Here is a 10,769-nt window from a genome sequence, read left to right as displayed (position 1 = left end):
TTTCAAAGATTTATTTATTTATTTTATGTATATAAGTACACACTGTAGCTGTACAGATAGTTGTGAGCCTTCATCTGATTTTTGGGATTTGAATTTAGGACCTCTGCTCGCTCGTTCAGGCCCAAAAGATTTATTTATCATCATCATCATTATTATTATTGTTATAAATACACATGTATTTTGTTGGGTCACAGGGCATAGGCAGTGCTGTACAGAGCTGGTATAGGCATGGGCCTGAACACCACAGAGATAGACAGACAGAGACTGAGTCCACCCAGCAGGGCAGGCCAGGTGCAGGGCAGACCAGGCAGCATTGTGGGGCCTGTAACACTTGGTGGGCAAGAGTCATCTGGGAGTCTGGATCAGGACTGGTGGTCCCCAGACAACTTGGAAGATCCTTGGTCCAATCTGATTGAGGTCTCGGGTGGTGTTACAGTGGCACCTGGATTCAGCTTATGTCATTCAGGGCCTTCTGGGTGAACTCAGGCAGTTCGAAGGATGCGTGGTACATGTCCGAGTTATAGCATTTCAGCTGCATCTGCTCCACCTGGGCCTGTGTTAATGCTGCACAGGCTCCCAGAAGTTAGTGCTCGGGTTTTGCTATACAGCATGAAGCCGATCTGGCCACTGAGATAGGTGGGAATGGTACAGTAGGCATAGCCCACCACAGGGAAAAAAGGTCTGCAGAAGTGCCTCATCTCCTTGATGATGTCCAGGTGCAGCCACTGGCACTCACCCTGGCAGCACAGGATGCCATCTTCCTTGAGCGCTGTCTTCATGAGCTGGTAATAGGACTCCTTGAAGAGGCTCTCAGCAGGGCCCATGGGGTCTGAGGAGTCGATGATGGTGATGTCGAAGGCATCTTGGTTCTGTTTCATGAACTCAAAGCCATTGCCCACATGGAGAGTCAGCTTTGAGCTGGAGAAGCCAACAGCCATGCCAGGCAGGAATTTCCAAGAGACTTCAATGGCATCCTCATCGATCTCGCACTGGGCCACAGACTCCACAGAGGGGTGCTTCACCACTTCCCGTAAGACGCTCCCATCTTCACCCCCAATGATCAGCACCTTCCACGGATTGGGGGTGGCTGCAGAGCAGCAGGTTGGCAATCATCTCCTGGTAGGAGAACTCGTCCCTCTCAGTACACTGGATGACACCATCCAGAACTAGCACGTTGCTGTAGGTTTTACTCAGGACGAGGAGGATGTCTTGGTACCACGAGCGACGGTGGTGCAGCAGTTGCTCCACTTGCAGCAACAGGGCCTGGCTGGGTCACAGGCTGCAGGTCTCTCGGAACCAGCCCTCACGGATGGCAGCAGGGCCGGGCGCAGCTGGGCTGTCAGGGACAGGCTCCATGGCTGTCGGGCCGAGTTCGAGCTCGTAGCAGGCTCTCAGGACCGCAGGCCGCACGGAGCCCCAGCACAATGTGACCAGCTCTGCCCACCGCCTGCGCCACCGATTTATTTGTTATTATGAGTACACTGTAGCTGTCTTCAGACACACCAGAAGAGGGTGTCAGATCTCATTACTGGTGGTTGTGAGCCACCACGTGGTTGCTGGGATTTGAACTCAGGACCTTCAGAAGAGCAGTCAGTGCTCTTAACCACTGAGCCATCTCTCCAGCTTTTTTTTGGGGGGGGGGCGTGTCTCTCTTCTTGAGGCTTCCATAAAACCTTTGAATACCCTTGGACTGAAGGTAAAACACAGATAAACATAAAATAATAGAAAAAAAACAACAGAAAAAATAATAGAAAAAATAAGGTGGAATGCAATTGAGGAAGGCACTTGATGTGACTCTGACCTCCATATACATACATACATACACACACAAACATGCAAACATACAACACACACAGTTGTGTAAGGAGCAAAAGAAGAAGTAAACAGGCAAGTGTTTCATAAACCACAAGCACTCCACAAGTGGGAAGGTTAAACACACACTCTTCAGAAATTGAAGGTTTCTTAGTGACAGGAGCTGCCATCTTTTGAATACTAACTGTGAGCCAGGATGTTACATCTGTCATCTTATTTAATCCTGGCGAGCTCTGTGGAGATGTAAGTGGTTCTGTCTCCCTGCTTTAGGATTAGGAGACCGGGACCATGCTCAGTCAGAGCCCTGTTTCTCCCACCTGCTTACTTTGTCATCCTTGGAGTCTGGGTTTGGGCTATGGTGACTCATCCCTGAGGAGTCATGGAGAGGATGACAGGCAGGACAAGTCCTGGCCCCTGGCCCCAGTTTTCTCTCTCTCCATCCCCTGCAACTGGAGTCTGGGGCAGCTCAGAGGGGCAGAGTCCCGGAGCTTCTGGAGACTAGGGTTCATGCATGTAGCCCTGGCTGGCCTCAAGTTCACTTCGTGGCTAAAGATAACCTTGAACTTCTGATCCTCCTGCTTCTGCCTCCTGAGTGCTGGGATTGCCATACCCAGCCTACGGGGCACTGGGGTCAGAACCCAGGGTCTTGTGCATGCTAGGTGAGAACCTCTCCCCACTCATTCCCCAGTCCCCGCCTTCATGCTTCAGAGGGGTTTCTGAGAATCTCTTCCAGTTAAGCTTAGTTCAGGTCTTGGTGTTCCTGCCTCTGGTCCTGCCACTGTGCTGTGGGATACGTCCCATGACCTGGGTCACTCTGCCCTCTGTCTTGAGAAGTGAGGTTGCTTTGCTTTTCACAGTCCTTCAGGGTGGCTGCCATGCTCTCTCGGAGCAGACCACTCACACAGTCTCTGAGGTGGGGTGGAGACAGCTGCTGTAGGGGGACTCGGGGACAAAGTAGAGACAGTGGGGGAGCCCTGAATGCCTCTCTGGGTTGAGAACTCCCTGGTGGCTGCTCCAGGCCTGTTAAAAGGTCCCTGAAGCTCTGAGTGTTCATCACTACCCCAGCTCACCGGGGGCTGGAACATTCACTCCCCCACACTAGGGAAGGTGGAGAAGTTGCTGAATGGCAGTTTCCTTCTTCTTTGCTATGTATCTCTGTAGATGAGTCATTTTCTTTCCTGCCTGCTCTGTTCCCTCCCTTTCTGGATCTGGGTAGGATCACTATTGAGTCTGGCTGCCCAGGTCTCTGTTTAAGCCTTGGGCTTCCCTGGGTCTCAGCCATATCTTTGTGCAGTCTCCTGAAACATCCACCAAGTAGCTCCTCTGTCAGAAACAGTGCCAGGTAGGTACTCAGGAGACAGGGGCATGACTCCTGTATACAGCTTATGGTCAAGTAGGAGAGAAGAACGTTACATGTAAAACCATACAATCCAGGATTCAATCAACACCAAGTGTGTGTCATAAGCAAGAAAGTAGCCTGACCTGTAATCCCAGCTACTAGAGAGGCTGGGGCAGGAGAATGAGTAGCCCAGGCAGAGACGGAGAAGTCTCAGGGCCAACCTGAGTAATTGTGATGTTTGATCTTTATTGTCACTGTGACGGGATTTAGACTCCCTAGGGGACACAACTCTGGGCTTGTCTGTGAAAATGTTTCCAGAGAGGTTTAGCTGAGAAAGGAAGAGCCACCCTGAATGTGGGTGTCAGGGGTGAGGGGCCAACACCTTGGCTGAATAAAAAGGGAGTAAGGAGAAAGCCAGGGGAGTGTTGGCTTTCTCTTTCCTCTACTTTCTGGTCTTCTAAGATGTGACTATCTGGCACGCACTCCAACTCTTCCACAGCCATCCTCCACTAGGACTTTCCTGCCACAGTAGACCACGTACCCTCAGACGGAGTCAGAAGAACCTTTTTGCCCTTCACCTGTTTCTTGTCAGGTCTTTGATCACGTCAATGAAAGTGAGAAGAACAGCTGACACAGCGACTTAGTGAGATTCTGTCTCGCAGAAGGCCCCGGGCGTCAGTGTCTGTTAGTGGGATGGAAAGCCAGGCTCACACATGTAATCCCAGCACTCAGGAGGCTGGGGCAGAAGGACTGACATGACTTTGAAGACCAGACTGGGTTACAGAGTGAGTTCTAGGCCCGCCTAGGCTAGAGTGAGGACCTGTCTCAAGAACTGTGCTGGGCAGGGGGTGGGCTGTGGGTGTGTGGGAGTTGGGGGTCTGCTAGCTCCATTAATAAAGTGTTTGCTTGCTAGGCAAGCTTGAAGAATTGAGGTCAGACTCCCCCAGGGGAATCAGCTTGGGCTACATTGTAAGACCCTGTCTCAAACAAGAACAAAAACAAAAATAGTAAAAAGAAAAAAGAAAAAAAAAAGCTATCTATACATTTAACATAAATGCATCTTGTTTTATGTAAATTATATGTTGATAAAACTGATTCTGGGAGAGAGCTCTTTTCAGCCTTAATTTGAGTATAGCCTCTCTCATCCAAATAAAGAGACTTTTAACCATTCACACAAACAAAACACGGCAGAAATGGCTGGCAATTAGATTTGCCTCTTTTAAGAGCCAACCCTCTGGCCTGTGGGTGGAGACAGCACAGGTAGGAGGGGGGAGCCTGAGAAAGCTTGAAGGCAGGTTATGGGGTGTGGGGGTGGAGAGGAGGCCTTGGAGGAGCCTCTGCTCTCGGCTGGAACCTGACCTTTGCCTTCATCTGGGCATGGTGCTGCCAGAAACTGTTTCCAAGTCAAAGCAAGGTACCAGGGAAGGACTGGTGTTCTCAGAGACACACATCCGTGAAGGGGCATGCTTCTGGGGCTCCTGCCTCCTGTGTTGTGTGCCCAGGCACTGAGGTCTCAGGCGTCCTTAACCTAATTCACTCCTGCAAACTCACATCCAAGTTCACGTTCTTACTCCCAGGCCCGTGCGCACCTCCCGCTGGGCTCCACGGAGCTTCTGCAGCCCGGGGGGACTCCAGTTCAATGCCGACTCCTTTGCTCATGCATCAGCCACGTGGAGACTGTCAAGGAGACAAAGCCACAGTAGCAATCGGGCCTGCCTCTTGGTTGTGGAGACCGGTGGAGAGGAGGAGTGGGAGGCTCTCTGTGCTCTGTTCCGGCACACCCTCAGCACTCCGCCGTGATTCATGAACCGAATTCACTCACACTTCCATTCACACTCCAAAATTAGCCGAGGGCGTGTCGGGCAAGGTAATTCATCCCTTCACCTAGTCATTCATTTGCTCAGCGCCTCTCTTCCGGCACTGTCCCGGGTACCCACCCTTTCTCCAGTCTACCGCCCATCTGGACAGCTCAAGAGACCAAAGTTGCCAGGTTCTTGTGGCAGCAGGGGTCCAGCCCTCCATCTCAAACCTGTGCAGACTGGCAGGGGTTGGGACACAGAGTTCAGGCTAGCTCTTTCTATCAGCCACTCTTACGGTTCCACACCTGGTCCCCAGGAGTCAGGCCTGCTCCCATCCCTCCTGGGAAGCTTCCATAATTGGCTCAATTAATTGGCTCAATTAGTTAGCATCTTCTAGGTGAGTGCCTCAGCTTCTTTCCCGCCTGGCCCCTGCCAGTGGGCTTTGCCCAAATCTTCTACTGTATGCCAGTTTTAGTGATAGTCACCAAGAGAAGAGCAGAGCTAAGAAAAAAAGGGGGCCCTGCCTTGATACACTAGCTGCTGGGGGAAGGGAGCCAAGCTGAGAGCAAGAAGTCTTGTCCTCTGTTCTGGAGGAGCAGTTATCTGACACTGCCTGTCCGTCGTACCTGACCCTGACCCTTGCTGCCCTGTACCTTCATCTGGTTCAATCCACCTTCTCAGGAGGCTACCACACGGAGTGGCCAGGCTCTGCTTGTCCCTTCTCTGCTACCCTTTCTGTGTATCTGGAGGCAAGGGACAAGGGACAGGTAGTTTGTCGGTTGTTCCCAGACTGTTGTCACTGTCCGTTGTTTTTGCTGCGTGTCTATTTGCTTGCTTCATCTTTGGAGACAGGGTCTCAGGTAGCTCAGACCAGCTTCAAACATAGGATTTAACGGAGGAATGATCTTTACCTTCCAAGTGCTGGGATCAACGGTGTGTGTCAGTACAACTGGCTTATTTTTAACTATATTTTATTTTTATAGCATTTATTTTACTAAGGCCCCCAGACAATCCTTTGAGTACAGTACTGTTTCTCTCTTCATCAAGTAGGGGTCTGACTGGTGCAAATGAGCCACCACTTGAACATACACATACAGAGCTTAGGCTTGGAGGTGACAAGCTGGACTGTTGTGTATCCTTATCTCCTAGGAGGGCACTTTGGTTTCTTGTGCATATCTTATCAGTCTAAGCCTCTTCGTTTCCCCTGACCACTGGGCTTCTGGTCACTTCCTAGTGGCCCTTGGTATGCCCTAGCTCCTATGCCAGAGGCTACCCACTCTGTGGCCACCACACCTCTGCTGTCCAAGGATCTGATATGTGGCAGAGCTTGGCCTGGTTCTTCAGGAGCATGTGGGAGTCCATGGGAAGAGCAAGGCCACCTTCCAGCTAGGACAGAAGGAGCAGTGATGGTGGCAGAGGATGCCTGCATGTCTAGTGCTTCCTTGGAGAAACCCTGAGATGAGGAAAGAGGGGTGGGGATGGAGTTTGGGGGAAAGAGTGTGACCTTTAAATTCCACTCTTACTCCTCAGCACATTACACATTATGGTAGTAGGGTTTGGAAAATAAAATATATCGCAGTGGGCTTGAATAGTCCAACCCCTCAAGTTAAGTCCACACTCTGAACATAGGGGCATATATGTATATCCTGAGCAGGACACAGTGGCACACATCTTTAATCCCAGCACCTACCTAGGAGGCAGAAGCAGGTGGATCTCTGAGAGTTCAAGGCCAGCCTGCTCTACAAAGTGAGTTCCAGATTGTCCAGAGCTACATAGTGATAATCTGTCTTGAAACAAACAAACAAACAAACAAACAAACAAACAAGAGCATATCTTGATTTGCAGTTGGGGGTCTTTGCATGGCAGGGGAGATAGATCAGTGGGTAAAGGCACTTACCACCAACCCTGACGACAAGAGTTCAAATCCCAGGACAACACATGGTGGAAAGAGAGAACGGAGGCTCCTGTAGGTTGTCCTCTGACTTCCACATAAACACACACACACACACACACACACAGACACACACACACACACACTCCTTCTTTCTTCCTCTCTCTCTCTCTCTCTCTCTCTCTCTCTCTCTCTCTCTCTCTCTCACACACACACACACACACACTCACACACACACACATACACATACACACACTTCACACTTTTTTTTAATAGAAAAAAAAAGGCTGAATGTGTGATAGACTCTTTAAGGCCAGCAGTTGAGAGAGTTGACAATGTCAAGCAGATCTCTGTGAATTCAAGGTCAGCCAGGGCTAGTCTCAAAAACAAACAAACAAACAAACAAAAACCAACCAACCAACCAACCAAAAACAAAAACAAAAACAAACACCCCCCCCCCCAAAAAAAAGAAAACAGTCTTTGTAGGCATGTTTAACCCAGGGATCTTGAGATGAAGTCATCCTGGATTCCCAGGGAAGAATCTCAATTCAATTACAAGTGTCTTGAGGGGGGCACACAGAAGACCGGGGAAGGCCTGGCAGTGCTGGGCTGGAGCTCTAGGCTGTATAGACCCAGGAGTGTCTGGAATTCCTGGAAGGAGGGTTTAGAGGGAGGATTCTCCAGTGGGCTTGGAGACGGTCAACCCTTCTGACACCTGGCTTTGGGATTTCTGGCTCAAGAACTTTACAGAATGAAATTTCTGCTAACTAGTTTGTGGCCATTGCTTTGGCCAGAGGAAAAACACAATCACCTTCATTAAAACAGAGTACCGTTCTAAACCGGAGCTCAAAAGTCACCTGTGCGATCCAGACTGAGACCAGGGGCAGCCTGGTCACTGCGGGTAGAGAGAGGCGGGGGACCCCAGGCAGTGTGTGTCCTGCCTCCTACCAGGCTTTTAGCCTGTGCAAGTGGTTGGCTGCTAACATGGCACTGCTCTGATGTCCTCAGCAGCCCCTTCCAGGGCAGGCTGGGGGCTTTGTTCCTTTCCATATAGCAGGGAGACACTGAGAACATCTTCAAGGAAGTCGGGAGGCCTGATTGGGACTGACAACACATTTCTTGCTGTAGTTGGGCCTGGCTTCCTGGGCCAGATGCCTCCCTAAGGCTGACTTGGTCTCTCTGGCACCAATTCTTGCTAGAGCAGTCTGAAATGAGTCATGGTTGGGGGAGGGGAAGTCTAGAGCCTTTCTGGGGTGGTGACATGTGACTGGCTTCTGAGACTTTGCTGTGGGCAGAGCATCTGTGCCCCACCACCATTATCATTAACATCCTAACCAGAAGAGTAAGGTACTTGTCAGCAAGACTTGGGGAGGTGATGGGGTCACAAAGAGGGAACCTTGCTAAGACTCATGTCCTGAAGTACCCTAAAGAACTCCCCTCTCACCTGCTAGATGAGGATTCCCTGGAGAGGGAGCTATCTGTGTCTCGAGGAGCACCAAGCTCTCAAGGCCCCTCGTCCTCTTCCTAAACGGCCTAGGGATGGCTGGGAGGGAAGAGAAGCCAAGGTCCCCACTGGTGCATGCAGGAGTCAGGAGCCAGGACAGAGTCAAAGCTGTGTTAAGGGCAGCCGATGGTTCTCAGGGTGCCATTGCTGCTGGTTGTGGCAAGCTTCTCAGCTCCCGCATCCTGTGATATTCACCTCTGCCAAGGCCCAACTGCCACAACAGCTGCCGCAGACGTGGTGCGGACACCAACTCAGGCACGCTTCTGTTTTGCCACCTAGATCACCATCCAAGCTATACTCTCCTCCAAACCAGGGAGGCTGCTGTCCCCTGAGCCTCTGGCTCGGTGCTACACATATAACCAGAGAAACAAGCCGGCTGGCTGTGCCAGTCTGTTGGCTTTAGTCTCTAGCTCTGCTTGTACCCAGGCCCTATTTTCTTTCTTTCTTTCTTTCTTTCTTTCTTTCTTTCTTTCTTTCTTTCTTTCTTTCTTTCTTTCTTTCTTTCTTTCTTCCTTTCTTCCTTCCTTCCTTCCTTCCTTCCTTCCTTCCTTCCTTCCTTCCTTCTTTCCTTCCTTCCTTCCTTCCTTTTACAATTTTTTAGGTATTTTCTTTATTTACATTTCAAATGTTATCCTTTTTCCTGGTCTCCCTCTGAAAACCCCCTTCCCTTATTCCCTCCCCCTCTCCCACTCCTGCTTCCTGGTCCTGGCATTCCCCTACACTGGGGCATAGAGCCTTCACAGGACCAAGGGACTCTCCTCCCATTGATAGCCAACTAGGCCATCCTGTGTTACATATGCAGCTAGAGCCATGAGTCCCACCATGTGTACTCTTTGGTTGGTGGTTCCTATTTTCTTTATTCAGAAGAGGAACCAAGAACCCCAAACTACTGAGTGTGACCCTAGCTGTGGCTGCCTGAGCAGGGGTAGAAGGGAAAGCAGGCCTCAAGGAAGGAGCAGTCAGTTTTCACCCTGACAGTCCATATGGGAGGGCGTGGTGTGGCTCTTGGAGACAGTCCCCAGGGGCATCTCCAGAGATGGCCCAGATGCTTCCCTCCCTGCCTAGATGCATTCTTCATCTTCAAATGGCTGACATATCACAGGTTTTTGAGACCCGCTCAACTTGGCACAGGGCAGAGATCTTTGCTCGTTTGCTGGAATTTTTTTTCCTTTTTCTTGGGGGCTGGTAGGGTGAGTTATTTCTCATCCCTGTGTGTCCCCTGGGTGCCTGCCCAGTGCCTGTGGGATGTTTACCGCTCCCTGCGTTGGTTTCTGGGTGGCCAGGTGAGATCAGGGCTGTGGTGGAGAGCAAGGAGGGGGAGGGGCGAGCAGGAAGACTCATTTCCTGACTGACTGACAAGGCTGATAGCATCTCTCCCATCCCTTCCCCCCCCCCCCCCCCCGGGAACCTGCTTACAGAGGAGTTCAGCTCCAGTCATCGCAGCCGTCAAACGCACCTCTCTGTCCTGTGCAGATAAACTCATCACTCTGGAAGGCAGGCAGGCAGGCAGGGAGGCCCAGGCGCGGGTGTGCGGAGGGGCACAGACCCACTTCTTGTCCCCCACCTGGTGCCAGGAGGCTGGCATGTTGGAAATGTAGTGGGGAGCTTCTCTCCCCTCTGCTTTCCCTCACAAAAGACCAGGCAGGATGGCTGAGGAGGGGTCTCCCAACCCTCAGAGGGGAATGTAGGTGAATGGAGAAACACCCCATCACTCCAGGCAAAGAGACAGAGGCCTTTCTCGGAATCCAGGGCCAAGGGTCCAGAACAGTCCCTGAAATGCCTGTCTATATACCCCAGCTGCAAGATGTACCTATAATAAAGACCAAACCCTTTTAGCCCCTTTGAAGTCATAGATGCTATTGAGATGTGACTCTCTCCCTGCCCCAAAAGCTCAGGTTGAGAAGTCCTAGACTATCGGCTTCCAGTCTGGATGTGCATTCGTGCAGTGTATATGCGAACTGAAGGCATGTAGCAATATTGTCTCACAGCCTGGGTAGGCATCTCAGGCTGATAGGGCACAGCACTGATTTGCTGAGAGATCCACATGGCTCACATCCAGTAGCCCTGGCTTTGTGTACACAGGCGTGTGCCATCATAAGACATACCCAAACTCACTCCTAGTGGTTCCACTGCTACTTTATGGGGCTGGGGGCAACTGTTGCCCTTCTGGAACTGTGGACACACAAGTGTGCAGAATGAGGAGCCCTCTGTGAAAGCAAAACCCAAACTGGTATGTGGATTGTCACCCTCCTGGGCATGTCTCAGCCTGGGCTTCTCCTGCCTTGCCCTAAATTCTAGATGACATTATCTGAGGTGACTGGACATGTTGGAAAACCCCATGTCCTCTGCAGCTGGAACCTGTCCCTATCCTGTGTGTCACTTCTAAATACATTGTGAAGGGACAGCCCTGGAAATAGCTACTGG

At 51.0% G+C, this 10,769-nt stretch overlaps 1 pseudogene; it reads right to left on the bottom strand.

Annotated features, from left to right (window-relative positions):
* Positions 1-448: 448 nt before the first annotated feature.
* On the bottom strand, positions 449-1,356 carry LOC110300970 (annotated as a pseudogene).
* Positions 1,357-10,769: the final 9,413 nt, after the last annotated feature.

Source organism: Mus caroli, chromosome 9 (genome assembly GCF_900094665.2).
Source record: "Mus caroli chromosome 9, CAROLI_EIJ_v1.1, whole genome shotgun sequence".
Classification (NCBI taxonomy): Eukaryota; Metazoa; Chordata; class Mammalia; order Rodentia; family Muridae; genus Mus; species Mus caroli.
This window is presented reverse-complemented; position numbering and strand designations above follow the sequence as displayed.